Below are 12,107 nucleotides of genomic sequence, written 5' to 3'. Positions count from 1 at the left end.
TCAGGTTGTACACAAATTTCTGTTCTCCCCAATTCCATTCAGTACCTCCTCATTAGTTACGTGATCTACCGATTTAATCTTCAGCATTCTCTGTAGCACCACGTTTCAAAATCTTCTATTCTATTCTTGTCAAAATTGTGTTTTGTCCATGTTTCACTTCCATACATGGCTACACGCCATACAAATACTTTCAGAAAAGGCTTCCAGATACTTAAATCAATACTCGATATTAACAAATTTCTCTTCTTGAGAAACACCTTCATTGCCATTGTCAGTCTACATTTTATTTACTCTCTACTTCGACCATCATCAGTTATTTTGCTCCCCTAATAGCGAAACTCTTCTACTGCTTTAAGTGTCTCATTCCCTAATCTAATTCCTCAGTAACATTTGATTTAATTCTACTTGATTTCGTTATACTCGTTTTGCTTTTGTTGACGACAAAGACACTGTCCATTCCGTTCGCCTGCTCTTCCAAGTCCTTAGTTGTCTCTGACAGAATTACAATGTCATCGGCAAACTATAAAGCTTTTATTTCTTCTCCCTGGACTTTAATTCCTACTCCAAATTTCTCTTTTGTTTCCTTTGCAGCTTTCTCAACATACAGACTGATTAACGTCGGGGATAGACCTCATCCCATTCTCAACCATTGCTACCCTTTCGTGTCCCTCTTCTCTTATAATTGCCATTTGGTTCCTGTACAAATTGTAAATGCCTCTTCCCTCCCTGTATTTTAACCCTGCCACGTTCAGATTTTGAAAGAGAGTACTCCAGTGAACATTGTCAAAAACTTCTGTAAATCTACGTCTGCTCTCCCTTCTTTGCTTAGGACTGGCTTTCCATTTGAGCTCTTCATATTCATGCAGATGGTTCTCTTTTCTCCAAACATGTCTTAATTTTCCTGTGTAGGTGGCATGTATCTTACTCTTAGTGATATATGCTTGTCCTTAAATTTGTTCTCTAGCCATTCTTGCTTAACCTTTTTGTCTTTCTGTCGATCTCAATTTTTAGACGTTTCTATTGCCTTTCACCTGATTCATTCACTGCATTTCTATATTTTTTTCCTTTCATTAATTAAATTGAGTATCTCTTGTGTCTGTTTACCTAATTGATCCTCTGCTGTCTTCACTATTTCATCTCTAAAAGCTACCCATTCTTCTTCGACAGTATTTCTTTTCCCTGTTCTTGTCAATCGCCCTGTTGCTCCCTCTGAAACCCTTTACAACGTGTGGTTCTTTCAGTTTATCCAGGACACATCGCCTTAAATTCCTATCTTTTTGTAGTTTTAATCTACAGTTCATAACCAATACATTGTGGTCAGAGTCCACATCTGCTCCTGGAAATGTCTTACAATTTAGAACCTGGTTCTGAAATCTCTGTCTTACCGTTAGGCTTATATAATCCCCTGAAACCTTCCGGTGTATCGAGATCTTTTCCACATATACAACCGATATACAAATAAATGCGCCTTGTGTAGATGGGCATGTTCACACCCCTAGTACTTCACCGACGCTTGTTAGTTCCTATAATGCACGATATACAGTAAAAATGCACATTTGTACGAATGTTTACATTTACTTGATGTGTTGTATATATCATGGATACAGTTCATGGGGAACCGTAATTACAGTTTGCGAGTTCATTCTTAATTGAATGGGGTCGTTCATTGTAAACGCAGTCTCTCAGACACTGTACTCCAGTGGTGGACATGTCACGGAAACTTCTCACATTTTCTGTTCTTCTTCTCTTTTCTTTGACTTGTCCAACACTAAAATATGACGTTTGTACATAATCTAAGTTAACAGAACAAGAAAACAATTAAATCAAATCACTATAGAATGCTTGCACAAGACTCCGTTTCCCTCGTCCATACGCTCAAACATGCATTCGCTTGAACGCTTACACCGGCGTGCATAATCGAAATTCTATTAATCATCAGTCTGACTGAACAGACATGCTGCTCGCGCAAATTTCTCCTAAAAACGATTGAGAATGCTTGCTCAAGCACGCATGTTCGTGTGCGCTTGTGAGGCATACATTTATGTGTATGGCCGTCTTAACGGCACCTAAGTACTGTTGTGTGCCCGATCGATTTCCGGGAGAATCAGCGTCCATTATGAACGAAGTTTCAATGAGCGCTATAAAAATGAGATCGCCCAGAGCAACTTTACGTTGTACAAGAGCGGAGGAAAGTTCATAGCGTCCTAAGCTCGCTTATTTCGTGAAGAACCGACCAAGGACACAGACGCTTGTCTCTAATCAAAAAAATGTTCAAATGTGTGTGAAATCTTATGGGACTTAACTGCTAAGGTCATCAGTCCCTAAGCTTACACAGTACTTAACCTAAATTATCCTAAGGACAAACAGACACACCCATGCCCGAGGGAGGACTCGAACCTCCGCCGGGACCAGCCGCACAGTCCATGACTGCAGCGCCGTAGACCGCTCGGCTAATTCCGCGCGCCGGCCGGAGTGGCCGTGCGGTTCTAGGCGCTACAGTCTGGAGCCGAGCGACCGCTCCGGTCGCAGGTTCGAATCCTGCCTCTGGCATGGATGTGTGTGATGTCCTTAGGTTAGTTAGGTTTAATTAGTTCAAGTTCTAGGCAACTGATGACCTCAGAAGTTAAGTCGCGCAGTGCTCAGAGCCATTTGAACCATTTGAACCAAATCCCGCGCGGCTGTCTCTAATCATTTTCAGTATAGTACGTATGTGGTAGGATTTGGATCCTAATCGCAGCATGATTTAATTGATTACTACTTCACTGGCTACAGGGAGGGCAGCGATTGTGACTTCATTAATACATCACGTACTTACGCTAATTAAGCTTGATTTACGGTCGCTGTATTGTTATCTTGAGTTATGCAAGTCGACGCCTCAGGCCGAAAGAATAAATCCGCAGTTACAGGGACGCCTTTGTCGTCTACTCCTTTCACGAGCCTCATCACCCAGCGGCCTTCTTTACTACTAAACGCCTAAAACGGAGCACGGTTACAGTTGCAGAGTTCCATCTAACGCTTTCCATAGGCAACAAAAATTTAGTGTTTGACAATTTCATACTATTATTGGCTGAACTAAAAAAATCAAAAAGTGCTGTAATAATCTGCTCGTTAAGAGGTAATACTTTATATGTTTAACAAGTTATTCAGGTATTAAAGCTAGAAAATGTATATGTGTATTCAGGCAGCGTAACTCATGGCGCACAGATTACCCTGGCTATACACATCCAATCTTTCAGAAATAGAGCACTTAGAGACTTCCTGCATACATATAACTTCAAACGTTTGTGAAACATTTCCTTTCTGACACGTGCCACAAATGACGAAATGAAAGATTTTATTATTCAGTACATTTTCGCTGTTCATACAGTAAAATTTCAGCAAGAGGCATAAGGTTTTAATTTATGAATTCTTTACTTATAACTATATTCGCATAATATTTCGCAGATAGTATTCATACATATCACTCAATGTTCCTGTAAAATAATTTGACTGTACGACGTAATAAACAACGATAAACTGTTTCCGCTTTTTCATAGATGAGATTTCGATTCTTTAAGAATCGGTGGTTGGGAGTGGAAGTTACTGGTCAGTTTTCACTAAGGTGACAGATGACAGTAGTATCGCGTACACAAGGTTCAAAAAATTCAGTAAGGTGTTAAAGGGACAGTGCATTGGTGGAGCTGACATTTGTACTCAGTTGATTCACGTGAAAAGATGTTCGACGAGATTATGGTAGCACGATGGCAATTAACAGACTATGAACTCGGAATGATAGCTGGAGCTAGACCCTTTTAGGAAATCGGGACACAACAATAATGGAATTATTACAGATGACAATGGCCATGTCACCGGGCTGCAACTGTTCGCGATTGGTTTTAAGATCGTTCTGGACAGTTCGAGCCATTTGGCCACCCAGATCGCCCGACATCTATCTCACCGAACATTTATGGGACAGAATCGAGAGGTCAATTGGTGCACAAAATCGTGCACCGGCAACGCTTTGGCAATAATGGGAGGCTACGGAGGCAGCATGACTCAGTATTTCTGCAGAGGATTTGCAACCACTCTCTATGCCACGTCGATTTGCTGTGTAAGCCGGGAAAAAGGAGGATATTTGCAGGTATTCCGTGACTTTTGTCATCTCAGTGTATATTACGTCCAGACCGAGTCTGATGGTGACCCCTTACAGCTGCCGAGTGCGTATGCGTTTCCTCTTCAGGAACTAGTTTACGGCTCAGCCCGTTTTTTACAGACGACGGTACGCAGGCGGAGCACCTGGAGCTTCAGAAAACAACCTATGTAACATCATAGTAACTGCTCAAAACAGTTCGGTTTGTTGGTGGGATACTGGGGTAACACAATAAGCCTACAGGCCGGCCGAAGTGGCCGTGCGGTTAAAGGCGCTGCAGTCTGGAACCGCAAGACCGCTACGGTCGCAGGTTCGAATCCTGCCTCGGGCATGGATGTTTGTGATGTCCTTAGGTTAGTTAGGTTTAACTAGTTGTAAGTTCTAGGGGACTAATGACCTCAGAAGTTGAGTCCCATAGTGCTCAGAGCCATTTGAACCAGCCAATAAGCCTACAATGGAGATTACTTGCTGTGTGTGGCAAAGCACACGTATTTCGAATGTGCAGTGAATTAAAGCTATTAGACAATCTGTGTCTGGTCTATTTTGTGAAGGTAAATGCCAGACCGCCTCCCTAAGCTGCCATATTGATAAGGTGCTTTAAACAACACATACACGTGTTTCATGATGCACAGTGTTTACCAATCCTTCTCTATTTCATTTCTCCTCCTTCATTTCTCTCAGGGGATCGGCTTGAAGTCAAAGGTACAAAGGAAGAAACATTAAAATGAATGAAGACAAGAAAATACGGAAGTTTCAGTATTTCATTGTGAACTGACGAATTCAAACGCGATGAGAAAGGAAAAAATAATCAGAGCACGAAGAACAGAGATTACGTGCGGCCTCATTCCTCAGTCAATGCAGGCTTTCCATTCTTCCGTCAGTGACTGTTCAGTGAGGCACCGAGAAGGTAAGCCAGAGTTGAATGGTGCGAGCTTTCACAGCTGGGAGAATTACCCTCGACGAGTGGCTCAGAAGCCAGGTTCTGACATTACTTATCCATAGATTTGCAGTTACAACCTATAGCAGCAAAATTCAAGGCTCCACGATATAAATGTCGAATTTCCTACGCACATTTCAACATTTTTTTAAATAGCATACAGATTTGTAGTCTAAGCTAATTGACTCATATGTTTTGCGAAAGCGATACAGATAATTTCCTTGTAAAGAATTTTGTACTTGCAGGACGAGTGAGACAAGGAGCGACAGCGTAAACTGTAGAGGCGACCCAGATTTTCCCGCGTGCAGGCTGCAAGCGGCTCTTAACAGTTTCATAAATCTTCAAAGGCGAATTATGAGTTACTTACACTTTCGTGAACATAAGGTATCCAATCAGTCCTCATGAAGTTATGAGTTTCTGGATGACTAAACTTGAATATTCGAAGAACGGTTTCATGGTGACTTATTTATGACTAGATGAGTACCGGGCGTTGGCTGGTTATGCATTTAGCCGGCCACTGTGGTAAGTCTAGGGGACTTATGACCTCAGATGTGAAGTACCATAGTGCTTAGAACCATTTGAACCATTTGGTATGCATTTACTTTAGTCTTCTATTAGTCCATCTCTTCCTTCTCCTTCTCTCTGTCCATCTCCTCCTCTCCTCCTCTCTGTGCATCTCCTCCTCCCTTCTTTTTGTCCATTTCCTCCTCCTCCTCTCTTTGTACATCTCTTCCTCCCTCCTGTCTCTGTCAGTCTCCTTTTTCCTTTCTCTATCCATCAGCTCCTGTGCCTTCTGTCCATGTGTTCCTTCTTGCTCTATCATCTCTTTCCCCTTTACTTCCTTCTCTCTCTCTCTTTTCATCTCCTTCTATATCTGCCCATATCCTCCTCTCCCCTCTGTCTGTCTATCTCCTCGTCTAGTTCTCTATGCCCAGCATCTTCTCATCCCTCTCCATCTCTGCCCCCCTTTCTCTATCCACTCCTCCTTTCTCCATTCTCTGTCAGCCTTCTCCCTTCCCTCTCTCTGCCTATCCTCCATTCACCTCTTCCTCTCTCTCCATGCATATCCTCCTCTTTTCTTTCTCTGTCCATCTCCAGTTCTCCCCTCTTTCCATCCGTCTCCATTTCACCCTCAACCCTCTCTCTGTCCACCTCCTCCTCGTCCCTTTTGGTCCATTTTTCCCTCCCCCAACCATCTCCTCTTCGCCCATGTTTGTGCCCATCTCCCCCTTCTCCTCTATGTTTGTCCATCTCATCCTCCTCATCCTCCTGCATTCTCTCTCCACGTCATCACTCTCACCCCTGTAGGAGACTGCTGGTCGTTAACCCCGCAGTATTTCTTTCCATATCGTAAGTAACATGTGTACGAAGTTTGCTTGAAATCCATCAACAGACTTAGGATGAAATTTTTACTCATGGCTTTGTCAAGGTACGCACATGTCACTGCCGAAAAAAATAATATACCCTTTTAAAGGTTTCCAATTCACTCGTGATTTATTTCTGCAACAGTGCTTATGAAATTATTACATTTACAGTTCACACAGATCAACAGAATAAACGTTCTGGGGTACCAGGCACCAACCCATGCTGAAACACTGATATTACTGCGTTGCTTAGCCTCCATGGTCGGCAATTTAGGCACTGACTCTGGCATCCAATCGATCGCACAGATCGCGAATACTTTTCTGGAGTAAGTCATAATACGCCTGCTCGACCTGTTTATGTAGTTCTGCAAGAGTTGTTGGCTGACGAGTCACAGGAATGGCTTCTCGTCCAATCGCATCCCACATGTGCTCGCTTGGAGACAACTCCGGAGATCGTACTGGCCATGGAAGTTCCTGCACCTCTTGCAAAGCACGTTGACCTATAGACGCAACCTACCAGTTGCAAGAACGGCAACAGAACGAGCTAACAAAATTGCGCACGTACTGGGCGCTGGTTAGCATCCTCTCCAGAGAGACCAAAGGTGAATGAGAGTTGTCGATTATCGCACCCCATACCATGAGGCTTGGGACGGGACCAAAATGCACTCTATGAGACAGCGCTCGCCACGTCTACGTCGTACGATGACCAGCACCTGCGGGGAGGCAGTATCTGATTTCATTGAAGAAAACCTTGGCGCGCCATTCCATCTTCCAATTGATCCTCTGACGGTATCATTCGAGCCTTCAACGTCGGTGCGCATGAGTGGAAGGAAGGCTAGAGGTGTGCGTGCCCATAGTTGCGCTGCTAATAACGAGTTCGCAACAGTTCGTGTTGACACGTCTGGGCTCACAAGCCTTCTATCTGTGCTGTGGTAGCAGTAAGACCTGCCTCTGCTGCCCTTACAATCCCACGATCCTAGCGGGTGCCTGTGCTGTCTGGACGTCCAGAACCTCGTCTACGAGCGTGAGAATGACCACGTTACCACTGATACCAGCATCGTTGTACAACTGGCGCAGCACGTCCAACTTGTGTGGCTCTCTCCGAAAGGACCATCCCACACTCAGAAGGCAACAATGTGGCCCCTTTCAAAATCGACCAGTTGCTTGTAGGAAGCACTAGTGCGTCTCCGTGGCATTGCTGCTTTCTTGTTTCACACGTTTGCACACTGAACCATCTGGTTCTGAGAATTCTCTGTTAAAGGGTAGAGACAGATGGCACCCTAGTAGCTATGCAGCTACTTTATGTGTTGGTGGACGACACTGAAACCATTATTAGTACATCTACTATCCCCCAGGTGTCACATGACATCATCGGATCAAAAAACTCGACGTCCTCTTTCCAGGCGTACTAAACTTTTCTTCATTAGTGTATTTCACGTACGTTTAACATACTTACACATACCTGTACACGTATTTCACATGCATCTCTAGAGAAATTCGCTAGGGGTAATGAATTACAACGTTATGCGTGACGTGGCAGTTTTCCTTGCATCTCTGTGTTTACGACACAGCCGTTCAGGGAAGCCTATCGAGAGCTCGGAGCCGCGAGAGGTAAGCAGAGTGACTGGCGAGAGCAACGGAAAGCGCGGGCCATGTCGGCCGCCCGTCCCGGCGGTCAGTGCATTTAGACATGGCAGAGGCAGCAAGCAGCTCTAACAGAAGGTCCTCAGCGACACCTTGTTTTAATACTGCATGGGAGGATCTATAACTTTTTAATGAATACGATGGTCTTGTAAAATGTTTAGTGTATCTCAAAATATTGAACCATATAAAGAAATTCAAATTAAGCATTATACAGTAAATCACTTGGGAGAGTGCGATAAATAGGTCGACGATGATTGTTTCAAATGGCTCTGAGCACTATGGGACTTAACTTATGAGGTCATCAGTCACCTAGAACTTAGAACTACTTAAACCTAATTAACCTAAGGACATCACACACATCCATACCCGAGGCAGGATTCGAACCTGCGACCGTAGCGGTCGAGCGAGTCCAGACTTTAGTGCCTAGAACTGCTCGGCCACCCCGGCTGGCGTCAACGATGAACGAAAGACAATATTCATAAACTAAAAGCCAGCTTTCCAAACGAAGTGCGTTACCACTTAATATTAATTTCTGTTTGCAATATGATGGCAGTGGAAGGAATAAGAGAAAGTTTCCTCATTCAACAATTACCTTGTCGGGTTTGGGAGCTTGTGCTACTGACTTTATGCGACAAAAATATTTCATACTATTTGCAGGACGTTTATCATCCTGGAAGAGACTCTACTGTGAAAATTGATTGCAGAACTTCTCATCAGACAGCTGTGCACATGAAGCCGCTTGCTGAAGGTGGATTTATCAAAGAATACTTCGCAACAACAACGGAGGAGCTGTGCCCACAATCGGTTCCACGGCTGCAGTTCGCGTCACTTTCTCGAGCCACTGTGATGCGTCGAACTGAAGAATTAGCAAAAGATTTGGAGGCTCAGCTCCCAATGTATATTAAAGGCAGTGTTGCATTTTCTTTGCCTTTGGATGACTTTCACTTGTCAGACACAGCACAGCTGGTTATTTTCTCTAGGACAGTAAGCAAAATGCTAGAAGTTCAAGAGGAGTCGTTAGATCTCATCCGACAGAAGGACACGACAACAAGTCAAGACATGTTCAAATGGACTTGAAGCGGTTATGGAGAAGTTTGGTCTGCCGTGGGAATCACTAACTTCCGTAGCAACAGACGGTGCTCCAGCTACGGATGGAGAAATCAGTGGCTCAGAGGGATACGTCCAGAGAAAACTGACGAATCACGACCTCCTGGTTACCTCAATACATTTCCAGATGCATCAACAACATTTGTGTTCCAGAAGAGTAAAACTGAATAATGTAACAAGCTTGATCGTCAAAATCACTAATTCTATTCGAGGAAATGGATTCAATCATCTCTTGTTCAGAGCATTTCTGGACGACGTCGATTGTGAATGTGGAGATTTACCTTATCACTGTAAGGTTCGTTGGCTCAGCCGTGCTAAAGTTCTTGAGCGCTTCATGAAACTGCGCCAAGAAATATCGTTATTCATGGAAATGAGGGCAGGAAGTGTTCCTCAACTGTCGCATGATAGATGGATTTGTGATTTAGCTTTTTTAACTGATGTAATATGGCATCTTGTGCGTGTCGCTTCGAGGAATGGATATTCTCATCAGCCATTTCTCTGACAAAATAAAGGCATTCAAGATAAAACTGTTGCTCTGGGCAAGGCAACTGTAAGCTAGAAGCGTTTCTTACTTCCCGAAACTGTCAGCATTAACGAACGTTGCCATTGCTGCAAATTTTGGAGAGTATACGGATCTTGTAAGAGAATTGCGTACTGAATTTGAAACAAAATTCACTGATATTTCACGCTTGGAAAGAGATTTAGGAAATTTCGCTACTGTATATTGTGTGGACGTCGATTCTGTAAGCCATCCTCTCAAAACTGAAACCGTAGATCTTCAGTGCGATTCAGAATTAGAACTGAAAGATAAATATGAGAGCAGGAAGACTCTAAGTGACTTTTAAAAACATTTGTCACACAAGCGTTACCCGAAATTTCATAGACGTGCAGCACGGATGCTTAGTCTGTTCGGATCAATGTACAATTGTGGCCATTTCGTTTCGCTAATGAAACTGTGTAAAACACGACTGAGATGTTCCATATCAGACTATCATCTGAAATGTGTTTTGAGACTGAGCTGTGTTGAATGAATCTCTCCCGACATTGAAGCTCTTACGCAAAGGAAAGTAAATCAATGTCGAAAGCAGCAACAGACATGGATTAATTTCCTATATTTTCTTTGTTATTCAGTTCCCTAGCTTTGCCTTCCAGTTTGCCATGATCCATTAACTTTCGTATTTAGGACATATTTACATTCATTTTGTCCTTTGACGCTCTAAGACTGTTGTCATAAGAGTCTTCATTAAGTGTTCAACGAGATTAATTAGAAATGTGTCTCCTTTTTACGATATATTTCGCACGTATATCCTCAGTTGCTCACCAGAGTATTGACTAACTTGGGACTAACAAACGATTTCAAATGCTGTCTTCTGTTTATGACATCACAGTCTTCCACAAAAAGGAGAATACGCCAGCTTTGCGCAGCGCCGCTTGGCTGTCGCTGTCAAGCGAACATCCAAGTGCTGTGCGATCCCGCTCGTAGAGCTCCCACGGAGCCGGAGCAAGGAGCAGAATCAAGCTGCTCCATAGAGCGGTATATTTAACGGCCCTGGTTCACGACGTCATATCTCCTGAATTACCTGTCGCACAATGACATATTTTTGCATTACATTCAGTGGTATTTGTGAATACCGTCTGCAAAATATGTTGCGGATAGAATAAGTAGTAAAGAAGTAATAATTAAAAGGTTACGTCGGATGTTGCAGTTTTACTACACGAACAGCTTCAACGTAGTAAGCAATATAACTTTTTCCTTCACCATTTTCTGAGCGGTGTCAGAAAGAAAAAGGCTCGTAAAGGCTTGACGTTATGTGTTAGGTTTGTTGAAAGTCAGTAAGTGCTCTCATTCTCAGATATTTGATACATATAGTCTAGCTATTTGTGCATTTCTTTTTAATTCCGATCTGCACCGTTTGAGAGGTAGGTGGTTCTTACCTCCACAGTGGTTCTTACCACTCACTAAGTGAAACGTGTACTCGATCCAGTGGTTCAGAAGGAGATATGTAACAAACATACACTTTCTTCAGTTGAAACTTCCGGGCTGAGAGGGCGTGGTCGATGTATAAAATTTTCACCTCATGTTTCGTCTCCATCTGTTCCGAAAGAACAGATACCATCATAGTATATCTATAGTTAAGGCTCACCGGCCACTTGACCATCTTCTTCTTCTGTGCGAATACACAAACAGTGCCCGAACTCTTACGGGAATCGGCAACGCGCCGCGAGTAATGAGTATAATGGGCGGGGGCACTACTAATGTAGTGAGGGACAATACGTTGAGAATGTGCGTTTCGCGGGAGGCGTGCCAGAGATAAATCCCTGCAGTCGCGCTAGCCTCTGTCTCCTCGGTGGCTCAGATGGATAGAGCGTCTGCCATGCAAGCAGGAGATCCCGGGTTCGAGTCCCGGTCGGGGCACACACTTTCATCTGTCCCCGTTGACGTATGTCAACACCTGTAAGCAGCTAAGGGTGTTCATTTCATTTCATTCTAACGATGGTCACCGATGGTATCTATTCTTTCGGACATGTCAGCGAACAGCCAAGTGCTGCGTGCTCCTGCACGCAAAGCTTCCACAGAGCCGGAAGAACAGATACCATCTTAGTATATATACACTTTTATAATTTATGTACGGGTTTTATTTTACCTGGAATCAGTAGCGTCTTCAGGCCATGTCTGGTTGTCATAAGTAATGTTGATCACCAAACCCGAAAACAATGATTACAAACAATCTCCCGACCTCTTGAAGGAAGAATAGCGAGCAGACACGGCATGCTGCGCACTAGAGCCAGTCATCTCAGCTATTAAAGTCCGCAGCTCGTGATCTAGCGGCTAGCGTTGCTGCTTCTGGATCACGGGGTCCCGGATTCGATTCCCGGCAGGATCGGGGATTTTCTCCTCCCGGGAACTGGGTGTCTTTGTTGTCCT

The 12,107-nt window shown here is 43.7% G+C and overlaps 1 non-coding gene across 1 annotated transcript; it reads left to right on the top strand.

Annotated features, from left to right (window-relative positions):
• Positions 1 to 11,523: 11,523 nt before the first annotated feature.
• Positions 11,524 to 11,597, top strand: Trnaa-ugc (transfer RNA alanine (anticodon UGC)). The gene has a single exon. It is a non-coding gene; the product is annotated as a tRNA-Ala (tRNA).
• The last annotated feature ends 510 nt before the right edge of the window (positions 11,598 to 12,107 follow it).

Source organism: Schistocerca nitens, chromosome 4, assembly GCF_023898315.1.
Source record: "Schistocerca nitens isolate TAMUIC-IGC-003100 chromosome 4, iqSchNite1.1, whole genome shotgun sequence".
Taxonomy (NCBI): domain Eukaryota; kingdom Metazoa; phylum Arthropoda; class Insecta; order Orthoptera; family Acrididae; genus Schistocerca; species Schistocerca nitens.
Note: the sequence above shows the minus strand (reverse complement) of the source record. Positions and strands in the feature narration are given on the sequence as shown.